A 13519-nucleotide genomic window follows, 5' to 3' on the forward strand; every position below is an offset into this window, starting at 1 on the left:
GTCAGGCACTAAATGTTTTACATATTAATTTGCTGATTTACTTTAATACTCATTTTCTGTGTATAATATATTTATTGAATCTTCTTAATAACCCTATGAGGCAGGCATTATTATTAGCCCCACTTTACAGCAGAGGAAACCAAGTCACAGAGACATAAGCAGCTTTCCTAGGGCTCCACACCTAGGAAATGGCAGCATCGCCATTCAAAGCCAGGCAACCTGGCTCTGGTCCACCACGCTATGGACCTCCTCTTTACAGAGACCCTAGCACAAGTGCTGGCGGGGCTTCTGTGACCTGGAGAGGAAGACTCTGAATATTTAGAAGAGATAAGACATCCTTGGGCTTCAGTGTAGTCCCCTCAAGTCTATCTTTTGTTCACTACCACCCTGGCCACCTCTGCCCTTAACTTCCTTTGCAGCCAACGTTCTGTGGCTGGGGAGGCCAAAGGAACCGTAGGCAGCTTGGACCGTGGGTCCCTCTGACACCAGCCCTGTTTCAGAAGCCTTCTGCTGGATCCTGGAAGCCAGGGCTCGGGGTGTAGGGCCGAGCACCCACCGCCCAGTTGCTCACAGAGACTTGCTGCCTCCCACGCAGCTGCCTGTCCTGACATCTCTGAGAGGGCCTTTGATTAAAGAGACAAGTGACTTTGCCCATTCTATTGATCAGAATAAATTACTAGGAACTAATTTATGGGCCTCCCCACAGCCGATGACATGGTGGATTGTGCGCTATTGGTCAGTAAATTGGATTGTCAGGCTAGATTATTGGTTCGTATACAGTTATCTCTCATAGCAATATCAGGCAGCCCAGGTAGAGGAGAGAAATCCTTTCTCGGCTGCCAGTTGCCAGGATGTCACGAGGCCTTCTGGAAGGCTGGTGGGGAGGGGTGGGGAGGGAAGAGGAGGAGAGGGGAGGAGAGGCGAGGCGAGGCCTCTGTGCAGGATGCTTATTAATTAGTGCAGCATCACAGCATTAAAAGAACATTAGTGTGGAACTGTCTGCAGAGTGATGGGGAAATGACATTGTGGGCCTCCTCCTGATTCTCCAGCTATGGCTCTGCTGGGTAGAGGCAGGGAGGGGGTTGATGAGCAGACCGGGGGATGGGAAAGATAAAGAGGGGGTGGGGATCAGGGCCAAGAGGAGGAGAAGGGAAAGAGAGGCCCCATTTGCTGGGAGTTGCAAGCAGAGCAGGTCTGCTAAGTGCCAGTGCTGCTAAGCCCCACGCGGGGGAAATGGAGCCGCCGTTCTGCTCCGTACATCACAGCCAACGATGAAAAGTTCTAGAGCTGGGATTTCTCAGGCAATTTGGCCAGTGATGCATGGGGCAGTAGATCCTCGCGCACTCTTCCGTGCTTCTGCCAAGCCAGCAATAACAAAAACTTATTTTTTGCCAGGGAAACGGATATGAGTCAGGCAGCCCATCAGGAGTAAGGGGGGCTTTACCACGCCGGGGCGATTTGTACCGCTCGGCTGTTTCCCCGAGCTCTAAAGACCTGCCAGGAGGTGACAAAGGCGAGACAATTTCGAGTTCACAGTCCTGTGTCCTCGAAGCATAACAGCACACCATAGATGGGGACTTTCAGGGGCGGTGGGTTGCAAAGTCAGCGGTCTCTTCCCCCAAGCCCGCTGAGGAGAGGGACATGCAGTGAGCAGGAGGAGAGTGGCCAAGAGCAGGCTCTGGAGAAGTCGGAGGCCCTTTCGGGGCTGTGAATTCCTGGGAGAGGCACCCTCCTCCCCTCCTTCCTCACCCCGGGCAGGAAGGGAGTGTGGGAGCACCAAACTGGCCGAGGGCACAAAAGCACACACCTCCACAGCGAAGGCCTTCCTGCCCTCCTGCTGAAGTCTACCAGGCTCCTCGCTAAGCAGACCCCAGGGTCACCCAGCTCCCCAAGAAATGTGTAGGGACACCCATTCGGTCTTGTTTCTCCCTTTCACTGTGGAGGCGTGAGCCCTGAGGAGCCATAAGCTCTGAGGAGGCCTGCGCTCTCTCTTGGAGGCGTGATGGGGAACACAGATAACCTATTCTTTGGGCTGCAGGCCTCAGGGGAAATGTTCCAACAGAGCACGAAGCCCTTCTGACTCTAGCTATCACTCATCTGACACTGCCAGCAACCCCACAAGTAAATACCCGCTGGCAGGGACCCAGGGCCTCCAGCTCGCTGCTTGAGTTGCCACTGAGAACAATAGCCAGGAGGTCTCATCAGTGTCACAAAGACACCAAGTTCACCCCCACCTCACCCCTTGGCACTGCTTAGCAGACGGAGGGCCGTGGGGGGTGGGGGGGAAGAAGACGTGGGCAAACCCCTTCCCCAGCCTCTGGATGCTTCGGTGCCTACCCCTTCGTCACTTGGCTCTCCAAAAGTTAAATCGTGGACTTCAGTCATTTCAGCATGAGTTTTTATCCTGATTACTCTCTTTCTGCCCCTCATCGATAAATATGAAATTTAAAAGGGGAAAGACCGTCAGAGACACAGGAAACAGGGCTGGGTCCAGAACCCCAAACCCCAAAGCTGTGCACCCCCCTCCTGTGTGGGCCATCTATGTCCTGGCCTCCATTGCAGCAGCTCCTAGGAAACCAGTGCAAAAGCCCCCAGAGCACGCCAGCCCCCGAGATGGAAAAGTTTGCAAAGCTTGGAAAAAGAAAAGTGGGCCTGCTAGTCAGTCTATAAATTAGAGACTCATTAAGAAGAGGCGGGAAGGGCTTTGGGGGCCTGTGCCTTTCGATTTCTTGTTGAGCTGGTTTATTGCTATTGTTTCTATTTCATACGTTTATTGCAAAACCAATAAAAATTATCTATTAAGAGCAGGAAACTCATCTTTTGACTTGTTGGTGGAGGTTTCTACAGAATAACCTTTAACTGGTCCAACATGTCTGCAGGAGAGGAGCAGGCCCTGGTAGATGCCTCCAGAGGTCAACCAAGAGGCAATAGGGAGGCCCAGTCTTGGGGGAAGGGAGAGCACTCCCTCCAGAACCTGCCAAGGGCAAGGGGTGGAACTTTACCAGTGGAAGCTATACAGTATTTCATTCATCCCACTTTTAAAATGTTTCAACTGATTGAATGCATTTAAAATTTGAGACTTTTCTCCCCAAAAGTCTGATATCTGGCTTCTCTTTAAAAAATAGAAGATCATACTGGGGCCCCATTTTCACTGTTTCCAGCAGAGAGATAGCATCTTATCTTTGCAGGGCTCAGGCCCTCCTGTGGCCCCCATGCTCAGACAGATTGCTATGTATTTATATTGTGTGTGTGCTCAGTCGCTCAGTCGTGTCCAACTCTTTGTGACCCCATGGACTATAGCCCGCCAGGGTCCTCTGTCCATGGGATTTCCCAGGCAAGAATATTGGAGTGGGATGTCATTTCCTTCTCTGGGGGATCTTCCTGACCCAGGGATCGAACGCCAGTCTCCTGCATTGCAGGCATATTCTTTACCATCTGAGCTACCAGGGAATATTACCTGCCTGCCAATTGTAATCATCTAAGTTTGCAACTCCTACTTTAGAGGATCAGGTTGAGGGAGGGGAACAGATAAAATTTCACCTACCCTTGAAACAACAGTTTCTGAGAAGGCTTCAAAGTCAGATTGATAAAATTTTTCTTCCAAGAGTCCCAACAGAAGGCCTGAGCCTTGTCCCAGCTAGATGGCAAGGGCGCTAACATAGGTTGCAAGCCTTTGTGCTGGGCTCAACACTCCTTTTTTTTTTGTAATGTGCATTGCCTCCATTTCACCAAAAGGGAGGTTGAAGCTAAGAAATGTCTGTGACGTGCCCAGGGGCAAAAGATAATATAACCCTCAGCCCAAGAACACCAGTCCAAGAAGAACCCAGGAACCATCTCACTGGTTTTTAAGGAAGAACAGAAGGTCCACAGTGTTATTCTCCCAGGCCCTGAGAGCGCCCTCAGGGAAGATTCACAACCAGTTGTGGGAAAGTCCACCCAACTGTGACTCAAGTTAGAACTTGCCTCCAGAGTTACCAACACCCCTAAATCTAGTGAAAAGGAACCACAGGGTCTTTAATAATCACTCTGTCAGGTCACGGGATGGTGACTAATGGGCCTAGAGGAGGAGATGCTGAAAAACACTCTAGGAAATAAATTTGGGTGATTAAATTTCAAGGCAGTTCATGGAACAGCAACCCGAGGCCTAAACTAAGCCATCAAGTTACCAAGAGAATCAAGATTTCAATTTAACCTCTGCTGCCCAGGAACCAAGCCTGAGTCTGCAATATATTAGTGGGTCATGAGAAGGTATCCTCTCTCAAAAGTTTCAGAGTGACCCTGGGATCTTCCCAACTCCAGCCATTCCTTCCCAAAGGCCAGCCAGCAATAAAGCGGGGAAATTATTGCCTTTCCTTGGTTATTACATAATATCAAGTCTTTAAGGAAAAAAATCATCGTTTGCCAAATAAGGGAGGTGGGAGTTGAGAAGGGCCTCCAATAAGGCACAGGCCAACATCATGCACAAATCTCTAAGAGACTCTCAGTTTACTAAACTAACAGAAGAGGCCCAAATTCCTCCAATTCTCCTCTGTTTCAGTTGAATGCCATGTGCCCTGATTGGATCTCATCCCCAAACAGTCCCGGTCTAGTGTCTGGGGCATAATCCCCCTCTGGATGAATCACACCCCAGCTGTCCTTAAGATTTGCAGGTGAACAGACCCCGTGCTCTAAGGTTAAGAGCCCTTGTCCGATTCCCTGTCAGATACTGGCCATGCCCGCTGTTTATAGTCCCCAGGGCATCACTTTAACTTGTTTGTTTCTTTTCGAGTAAAGCCAGGCTGGGGAGCCTTAGAGCTGGGCTGGCCTCTGTGATGGAGGAGTCCAGGCAGGAAGGCTTAGTGACTGCAGCTGCTCCCATCTCTCTCCCTTACTCAATCTCTTCCTCTCTCGAGGTTTCACCTCTCTCTGCCCCGGCTCCACCAGCTGTTTCCTGCAAATCCAGCTGAGACAGCTGCTGGCTCACCATGCTAAATTTCCAGGGGCCCTGGAACCCCTTGACTCTCTTGGCCCCAATGCGGGCAAATCTCAGGCGTCCAGACAAGGCTGAGATTGTTCAAAAAGTACTTCACTAGGAAACTGGGGGGGAAGCCAAAAAAGTAAATTACAAAAGCAGAGAAACAGACAGCTTGTGGAGCACAGATTCCTTCTCCCAGAAAGACTCAAGTCTAGACTCAGGAAAGTTTGTTGTAAGAATATGTGAGTAAGCAAGATGGGGGAGAAAGGAGGCTAGAAAAGCTACAGCTTGTGGGAAACCCACACCTCCTGCCCTTCACTCCTCAGTTCTTTAAGGCTTGGATACAGAACAAAGATGCTCACAGTTAGCCAGAGCCAGAGGTTAACAGAAATAGAGGGGATGGCCATGCCTGATAGAGCCCTTAGTTGCTTTCAGAAACTGCCACTCAGGACCCCTGTCTGTTCTCTTTCTATCTCTCTGTCTCTCTCTTTTTTTTTTTTTTTGGCCACACAGCTTCAAGCTCTGTCTTGATTTGTCTCCCAGATCAGGGCTGTCTTCATGTTTGCCCTGACTATTAATAGGGGCTCTTGACCAGGCCCCTGGACAAGGAAGGCACTGCACTTCTCTGTCCCCTTCTTCTTAGACAGGCTCCAGATTGTCCCTTCCAGGGAGTTCTGTGAATACTACCTTCTCCCCAAGGCTGCTTCTGCCTGTCCTTGGAGTTGAGACCTTGGTCTCTTGGTATGCTCAGATGCTGGGCCTCTTGTGTTAATAGCCAACTGGCAAGATGGTGATGAAAATACTCTCCCAGGAACATTTCCCCTTTGAGCTTCTAACCCTGGCAACTCCCTCAGATGCCTGTGCATGCTAAGTGACTTCAGTCGTGTCCAACTCTTTGCAACCCCATGGACTTTAGCCCACCAGGGTCCTCTGTCCATGGGATTCTCCAGGCAAGAACACTGGAATGGGTTGCCATTCCCTTCTCTAGGGGATCTTCCTGACCCAGGGATCAAACCCAGGTCTCTTATGTCTCCTGGATTGGCAGATGGGTTCTTTACCACTAGCGCCACCTGGGAAGCCCCTCGGGTGCCCTGTCCTACCCCATTCAGATGCCTACCCAGTCCTGGGTGACCTTCCTGCTTTCTATCACTACAGCGGAGTTAAAAACACACTTATCCACTACCAATAAGAATGTAGAAGCTATTCCCTCAGAATGCTTCCAGAAGGGGTGAAGCATATGTTGGATGGTGCCTCTAATTTTCATCTCAAGATCTAGGCTCAGCAGAGCTCCACTTCAAAGGTCCCATCACTTAAAGGAAATTTCCATCTGGCTGATTCATCAGCACCTCAGTATCCATTATCCAACTTGCCCCCAACCTAATTTGTCATCTCAAGATTGCCAGGGAGCTGAGATCTATTAGTCCCACCATGGGCCTTGAGTACCAACCCTGGATTTGTCACTTATTAGCTTGATGACCTTAGGTAAGCAATCTAATCTGAACTGCTTTCTTTCTGTGAAATGGGAATGAGTGTTTGTAGCTCCCTCTCATGGCTGATGTGAAGAATTAGTAGAATTACATCTATAAACATGAGGCATTTTGCCAGGCATATAGTAAGGATGGTAAAAATAGATATAAATAGGCACTTCCCAAGCAGTCCAGTGGTTAAAACTCCACACTCCCAAGGCAGGGAGCATGGGTTCAATCCCTGGCTGGGGAACTAAGATCCTGCATGCTGCACAGCATAGCAAAAAAAGAGAGAGAGAGAGAGAGAGAGATAAATACACTCCCTTTCTTAGGCAAAAATGGTGCTCCACATCAAGTCTCCAAAATCCTTCAGTGACACTATCATTTTGAGAAAAGTCTGCCTCCTTAGAGAGACCATGGTGCCTGCAGGAGCATCCTAGTTCCATGTGACAGACTTCTCATTACAAATTAATAAATTCACATTCTCATTTTAGACATCAGTCTTTCAAGCCTGATTAATATGCTTTTGCTACCAGGACAAGGATCTGTTTTTAGTTGCACACAAAATGAGTTTTCTGAACCTGTAACGCTAAGGGTCAGACCCTGGACCAGGGAAAAGTCTTCAAGTTAGTGGCCATCCTGTAAGACGCTTCCCAGAAGACAGTCTGATCACCACCCCCAGGATGACTGGTCACCCCTATCTCTGCCAGCCCTGAGCTTGCCACCTCTTCCCGCATTTGGAACTGCTCCACGCTGGGCACGGGTGTTCACATATAGCAGGTGTTTAAGATTGACTTGTTTTGTCAAGCGTGTGGCTAGGTGGGGAGACTGTTGAGGGGGTCACCGGGCATTTGTGCCTCTTCTTGAGGCTGGGAAGCAGCAGTTGTGGCCTAGCAACAGGGGAATCTGCCTAGCAACAGGGGCGGGAGGCGGGGCCTGTTGGAATCCTGTAGAATGGCTGAGGGAAAGGCAGACCGCAAAGAGACCTTTCTGGATCTTGTCAAGCTGAGGTCTCAGGCCAAAAAGAGAAACCAGATCCACAGAGACCAGGAGAGAAGCGTGGGAGGCAGGGCAGGAATAGAGGAAGCCTATCTGGAAATGCTACAAACCCAAACTGGAAAAAGCCCGGTGCCTTTTCCAGAGACCGCTGAAGCAGAAAGGAGCCCTCGCCACCCCCGCCCCGTGAACTGATGCCCCTCGCCACCCCCGCCCCGTGAACTGATGCCCCCACACGGACACCTTTGAAGAAGCTAGCCACCTTTTCTGCACTCCAGCTTGCACAGGTACGACAGGACACACTTTCACATGTGTATCAAGTCTGGAATTTGTTTAAGTCAGAAGGCCACAACCCACCCACCCACCACCACCCACCCACCCACCACCACCCACAGAAAGTGTAATATAAAGACCTAGATACACTTAAAAATCAATCCAGAGGGAGATTAAGCAACTTTCTGACACAGTCTGTCTAGGGCAAAGAACCATTAAGAACTCAGACCCTTCTGGCATGAATCACTTCCCTCGTCCCTCTTTTCCACCCATCATAGGACAAGGGCTGGGACAGCCCCTCCTTTGAACTTTCCAGACCCTCCCCTGAAGAGAAGAAAAATTGTCGTCAGCCTTTGACCTGATTAATAATTAAAACTGCTGAGTTTGAGCTGCCCCTGACAGCGAGGTGCTCCAAAACCCCAGCAAATTTTAACAAATAACCAGCCCGCTCAGGGGAGAGAGGAAGCTTTCTTCACTAGACAAACTGACAATTAGCCGCTATTCAAATCCCCCTCTAGTCTTAGCATATTGGTTCTCCTTTGAAAGTGGCTCCGCATGGGGTAGAATTTTTGGCCTTGAGTTTAGAACTACTGTGCATAAAATCAAAGCAAGGAAGCCAGCGGTAGAGAGAATAGAGGTTATTTGGGGATTAGTGATTTCGGAGTTAGATTTCTAATAACTTGGTGAGTGGTGGGTTAGGAATGTCCTCCAGGAGCATCAGACAGTCAACACTGTGGGACGTGTCCCCACATTGAACTGGAAAGCAGTGAGTCACTGCCCTAGAGGGCGGAAATAGAAAATGGCACAAACGGCAGCTCAGCAGCGCTGCATGGTAATCCGCCTGTTGTAACCGCTGCAGGCTGCATCCGATGCTGACAATCTTGGGGTTACGTGTGAAACCCCAAGTGGGGCTCAAAGTTTTCTCCCCGAAGAGCCACAAATACAAGCACCCCCACACCAGGGAACCATTCATCGAGAACAAAGGGAGGAGAGTGGGTGAGATGGGAGAAGGGAGGAGGGGGCAGGCATTCAAACTGCTCATTTTCCCCTAGGAAGCATAAGGCCCAGCCACTACGGTGGGTGAGCAAAGCAAATTGGTAATGGGTGATCCAGATTGCATCGCAGAGTCTTGCCTGCTTTCCAGGCACTTACTGAACTTTATAACTCTTTTGGGGGTAAGGCACAAAAATCCAGGGTTTCTTATTGACCAGTAGGGGAGAGGGAGTTCGAGCTGGCTGCTTTGAGCTGGTCCAGGTCTGCTGCTTTTCCACAATACTGTACTGTATTCCATCAAGAGATTTTTTTTAAACATATTTTTTAAAAGGGGGGAGGGAGATGGAAAATCATGAAGTTGACAGCAGCTGCAGGCACTTCAAGACTGCAATAGCCAAGCCGAAAAAGTACTAGAAAACTCAGTTTTTCAGCGACGGAGAAGGCAGAAGCTGGGAATGGGCAGATGGTTGCTCACCCTAGGCACCTCAAAGGGAGGAAGGCATTTCCATGAGGATGAATTTCCCTTTTATTTATTTGGTTTTAATCGAAGGAGGACTTAAAAACAGTACAGTGGATGGTGCATAATACATGGCTTGATAAAAGTATATACGTATTCATGTCATCAATAGTCAGATCACCCCAGAAGTTTCCCTTGTGCCCCCCTCATTGTCAATATCCTCTAACAGTAGCCATGTTCTGCTCTATCTCAGGATAAGCTTTACCTGTTTTGGGACTTCATATTAATGGGACCATAGAGTATGTACTCTTTTGTGTTCATCTCCTTATGCACAATAGTATCTCTAAGATTCCTCTGCATTATGTATCCATTCTACTGAAAAAACATTGGTGTTACTTCTAGGTTTTTTTCTATTATACATAAAGCTGCCATGAGTTTTTTTTTTGTTTTTTTTTTGCTTGCTTGTTTTTTCTTTTTGTTGCATGAGTATTCTTGTGTATGTATTTTGGTGGATTTTAGCACTCATTTCTGTTGGGTAGGAGCATGGAATTTCTGGGCTGTTTATTTATTTAAAGAAAAAAAAAAAACCTAAACTCAGAGCAAAAGCCATCTGTCTTCTCCAGTGCTATATCTCCAGAGCTTGTCACAAAGTAGGTACTCAGTAAATATCTTTGGAAAGAATATTGATTAAAATGTCATTTTTTCCGAAATTAATGTACACATTTGATCCAATTGTAATTAGATAATAAAGTTTTGATTTGGGAGAAAACTGAATAAAATGATCTTAAAGTTACATAGAAGAATAAATGCTTTAGATTGGCAAATAAAAACATGGAAAAGAAAAAGGATGAGATCTGTCTTACCAGATGTCAGAGTGTACTATAAAACTACTGTAATTAAATCAATTCAGTATTGGCATGGAAATAGATAAATGTACCATTGGAATAAAATAGAGAACCCAGAAATAGGCCAAGTGTATATATATGAGAATTTACCGTATGATATAGTTGGTGTTTCAACTCCATGAAAAAGGATGGGTTATTTAATAAATGGTGCCAAGACAACTTCCATCTGGAAGAAGATAAGACTGGACTCCTATTTTATACCACATACAAATATAAACACCATATAGATTAAAAACAAATTAAAAAATAAGACAATAACCATCTTGAAAATTTAGGAGACTGCATGTTCAATATAGGGGTGAGAGTTCAGGGGGCTTGGTAAACCAAGACTAGAATCCAGAAGCCATAAAAGAAAATATAAATATATTTTCCCTTGTGACTATAAAAAATTTGTATGGTAATAGACAAAATAAAGTCAAAAGACAAAAAATAGATTTAGGGGAAAATACAATGTATAGGACAGAAAGATAAATAAAAACAACAATAAGCAAAAAGGTTTTGTAAATGGACAAGAGGGAGACAAATAACCCAGAAGAAATATGAGCAAAAGCTATTAGGAAGCATGCCACAAAAGAGCACATTTAAATAGTCAATATGCTTAGGAAAAAAAGCTCAAAATTATTAGTATTCAAAAAGGTGCAAATTAAAGTACAATGAGATATCATTTTATACCTTTCAAACGAGCAAAAATCAAAATGAGGCTAATTTCCATTGCTAGCAGGGATGCACAGTTTTTACACTGTTGGTAGAAATTTCTACCATCCTTTATAATCTGGCAACATCTTTTGAAACTGAAAATGTGTATTCCCTTGATCCATCAATTCTACTCCTATATCCCACAGAAGTAAAAATACCAGTACATAAGGAGATACAAGTATGTACACACATATGTATGCGTGTATGTACGTGTTTGTGTGTCAGCACTGTTTGTTTGTACTGGCTCACTACACCTCCACCCTAGAAAAAACAAAAAACAAAAAACAAACTAGAAACAAACTAAAACCCATTCATAGAGATCAGTAATTTGCTAGTTAAAAAACCACTGGAAAAAGCCCTAATTTGTAGCTTTTGCATGTTCCTATCACGTAAGTAATCCCACCTTGCCCAATCTCAAGCGGCCAGCCTAGTGTCACTGAACTCCAAACTGGGAAGAGATGTGAGCAATCAACTCAGGAAAGCTGAGGTCTCTAGCACAGCCGCACCTTGGATGAATTATCACAAAGCCACACCTATACTACTATGCAGCTATTAAAAATAACAAGATCATCCTATAGAAGTTTACTTGGTAGATTTCTAAGAGATATTGTTGAGGAAGAAAACCAAGGGAAAGAAAATTTTTCAAATGACATAATTAAATGTTTGTAAAACATCAATTGACAGACACAAAAAGACATGTATGTGTGTGTGTTCTAATATTAATATATGGTCATAAAAATATGGGGTTTCCCAGGTGGTGCTAGTGGTGAAGAACCTGCCTGCCAATGCAGGAGGCATAAGAGACTCAGATTCTATCGCTGAGTTGGGAAGATCCCCTGGAGGAGGGCATGGCAACCCACTCCAGTATTCTTGCCTGGAGAATCCCATGGACAGTGGAGCCTGGCGGGCTGCAGTCCATAGGGTTGGACACGACTGAATCAACTTAGCATGCACACATGCATGAGGCTATGAGAAGAGGGGGAGGGCAAAGACAAAGAAAAATAGTAAACGAAAAGGACACACTTATGCATTATATATCTGTATAAAAGGACTGCAAGGAGATCCAACCAGTCCATTCTGAAGGAGATCAGCCCTGGGATTTCTTTGGAAGGAATGATGCTAAAGCTGAAACTCCAGTACTTTGGCCACCTCATTCGAAGAGTTGACTCATTGGAAAAGACTCTGATGCTGGGAGGGATTAGGGGCAAGAGGAGAAGGGGATGACAGAGGATGAGATGGCTCGATGGCATACTGATTCGATGGACGTGAGTCTGGGTGAACTCTGGGAGTTAGTGATGGACAGGGAGGCCTGGTGTGCTGCGATTCATGGGGTCGCAAAGAGTCGGACACAACTGAGCAACTGATCTGATCTGATCTGATCTGATTTTTAATTCACAAAATGAATATATATATATATTGAGCCTCTGATACATGCTCAGTTCTATATAAGGCTCTTGATAAAATAGGAACATGTGAGACATGTTTTCATTCTAGCTAAGTGTATAAAAGCAAATAGTCACAGGGCAAGTTATTTCCTCCTATGAAGTGTGAAATAAGTGCCACAATAGAGGGATAAGTAAAATGGGGTAGAGGCAAGAAAATCCCACAGGGAAAGCCTTTTTTAAAAAAATTAAAGGCCTCCTTTGCACAAGCTTAATGTTAGGTCTGGGTTTTCTCCACCATCTTACAGTGGACCCAGGAGACCAGCAGGCTTTTGTCTCTTTGGGGTGGTACCTTTGCCAGCCTCCCCAGCTCCCCACATCCTTGCTGCCCCTAAAGACAAACCCACTTCATTTTAAAGCTTTTGCTGTTTTACTGCTACTGGTTTATAGCTCTTCACCATAGAAACTGACACGGAAAAACATAAATACCACACTAGGGAAGTCACACAATAGTTAAGAATCATACAGGTGTTGGACTTCCCTGGTGGTTCGATGGTTAAGAATTCACCTTCCAGTACAGGGGATGTGGGTTCGATCTCTGGTCGCGGAACTAAGATCCCACCAAACCCCGGCAACTACTGAGCCTATGAGCTCCCGAGTTCGTATTCCAAAAGAAGAGAAGCCACCTCAACAAGAGACCCGCGCACTGCAGCTAGAGAAGGCCCATGCACCACAACAAAGACTGAGCACAGCCAGAATTTTTTTTTTTAATTAAAAGAAAGAATCATACAGGTGTCTCCAGGTTTGGTGTCTGGGCCTGGCTGTTGACTCGTTTCTAATACTGGAAGTGCTCACTGGCCTGCTTCTGTCCCCTTTCTTTCCTTCTCCAGTCTTTCTCAGAGCCTCTGTCTTTGTGTGGCTGGCTATCCATCAAGCAAGACCTACCTACTGTGACTTGCCATCTGCTTCACCTTGGAGAAGGACCCTTCCACCTCAAAGGAGTTCTACTCTCCCATCTCTTTTACTGGGTTTTGTTCTCTGTATGACACACCCAGAAATAGGCCAGACAGGTAATCTGTGTGTCTCCAAGCCCAGGATTAGCTAAAGCCCAGTAAATCCCAGGTGGCCGTAATAGCCTTTGTCTTCAGGAAGCTCAGACCCTGATGAATTCTCCACCCAGAGAAATCTCTCGTCTGTCAAAACCCCTCACCACCACTCAGTATCCTCACCTCCCCAAACTGTTCTCTCCTCACTGCCAACTAGCCACCTCTTGTCTTGCTCTTCTCTTGCAGTGGTTTATCCTTCATCCCTAGACTGTCAGGAAACTGGCAAGCATCCTCTGCCTGGTATCAACCATTTCACATTCAAGCGCAGCTTTAGGAACTTATTGTGCTCAA

This window comes from Bos javanicus, chromosome 26, assembly GCF_032452875.1.
Source record: "Bos javanicus breed banteng chromosome 26, ARS-OSU_banteng_1.0, whole genome shotgun sequence".
In the NCBI taxonomy this organism is placed as follows: Eukaryota; Metazoa; Chordata; class Mammalia; order Artiodactyla; family Bovidae; genus Bos; species Bos javanicus.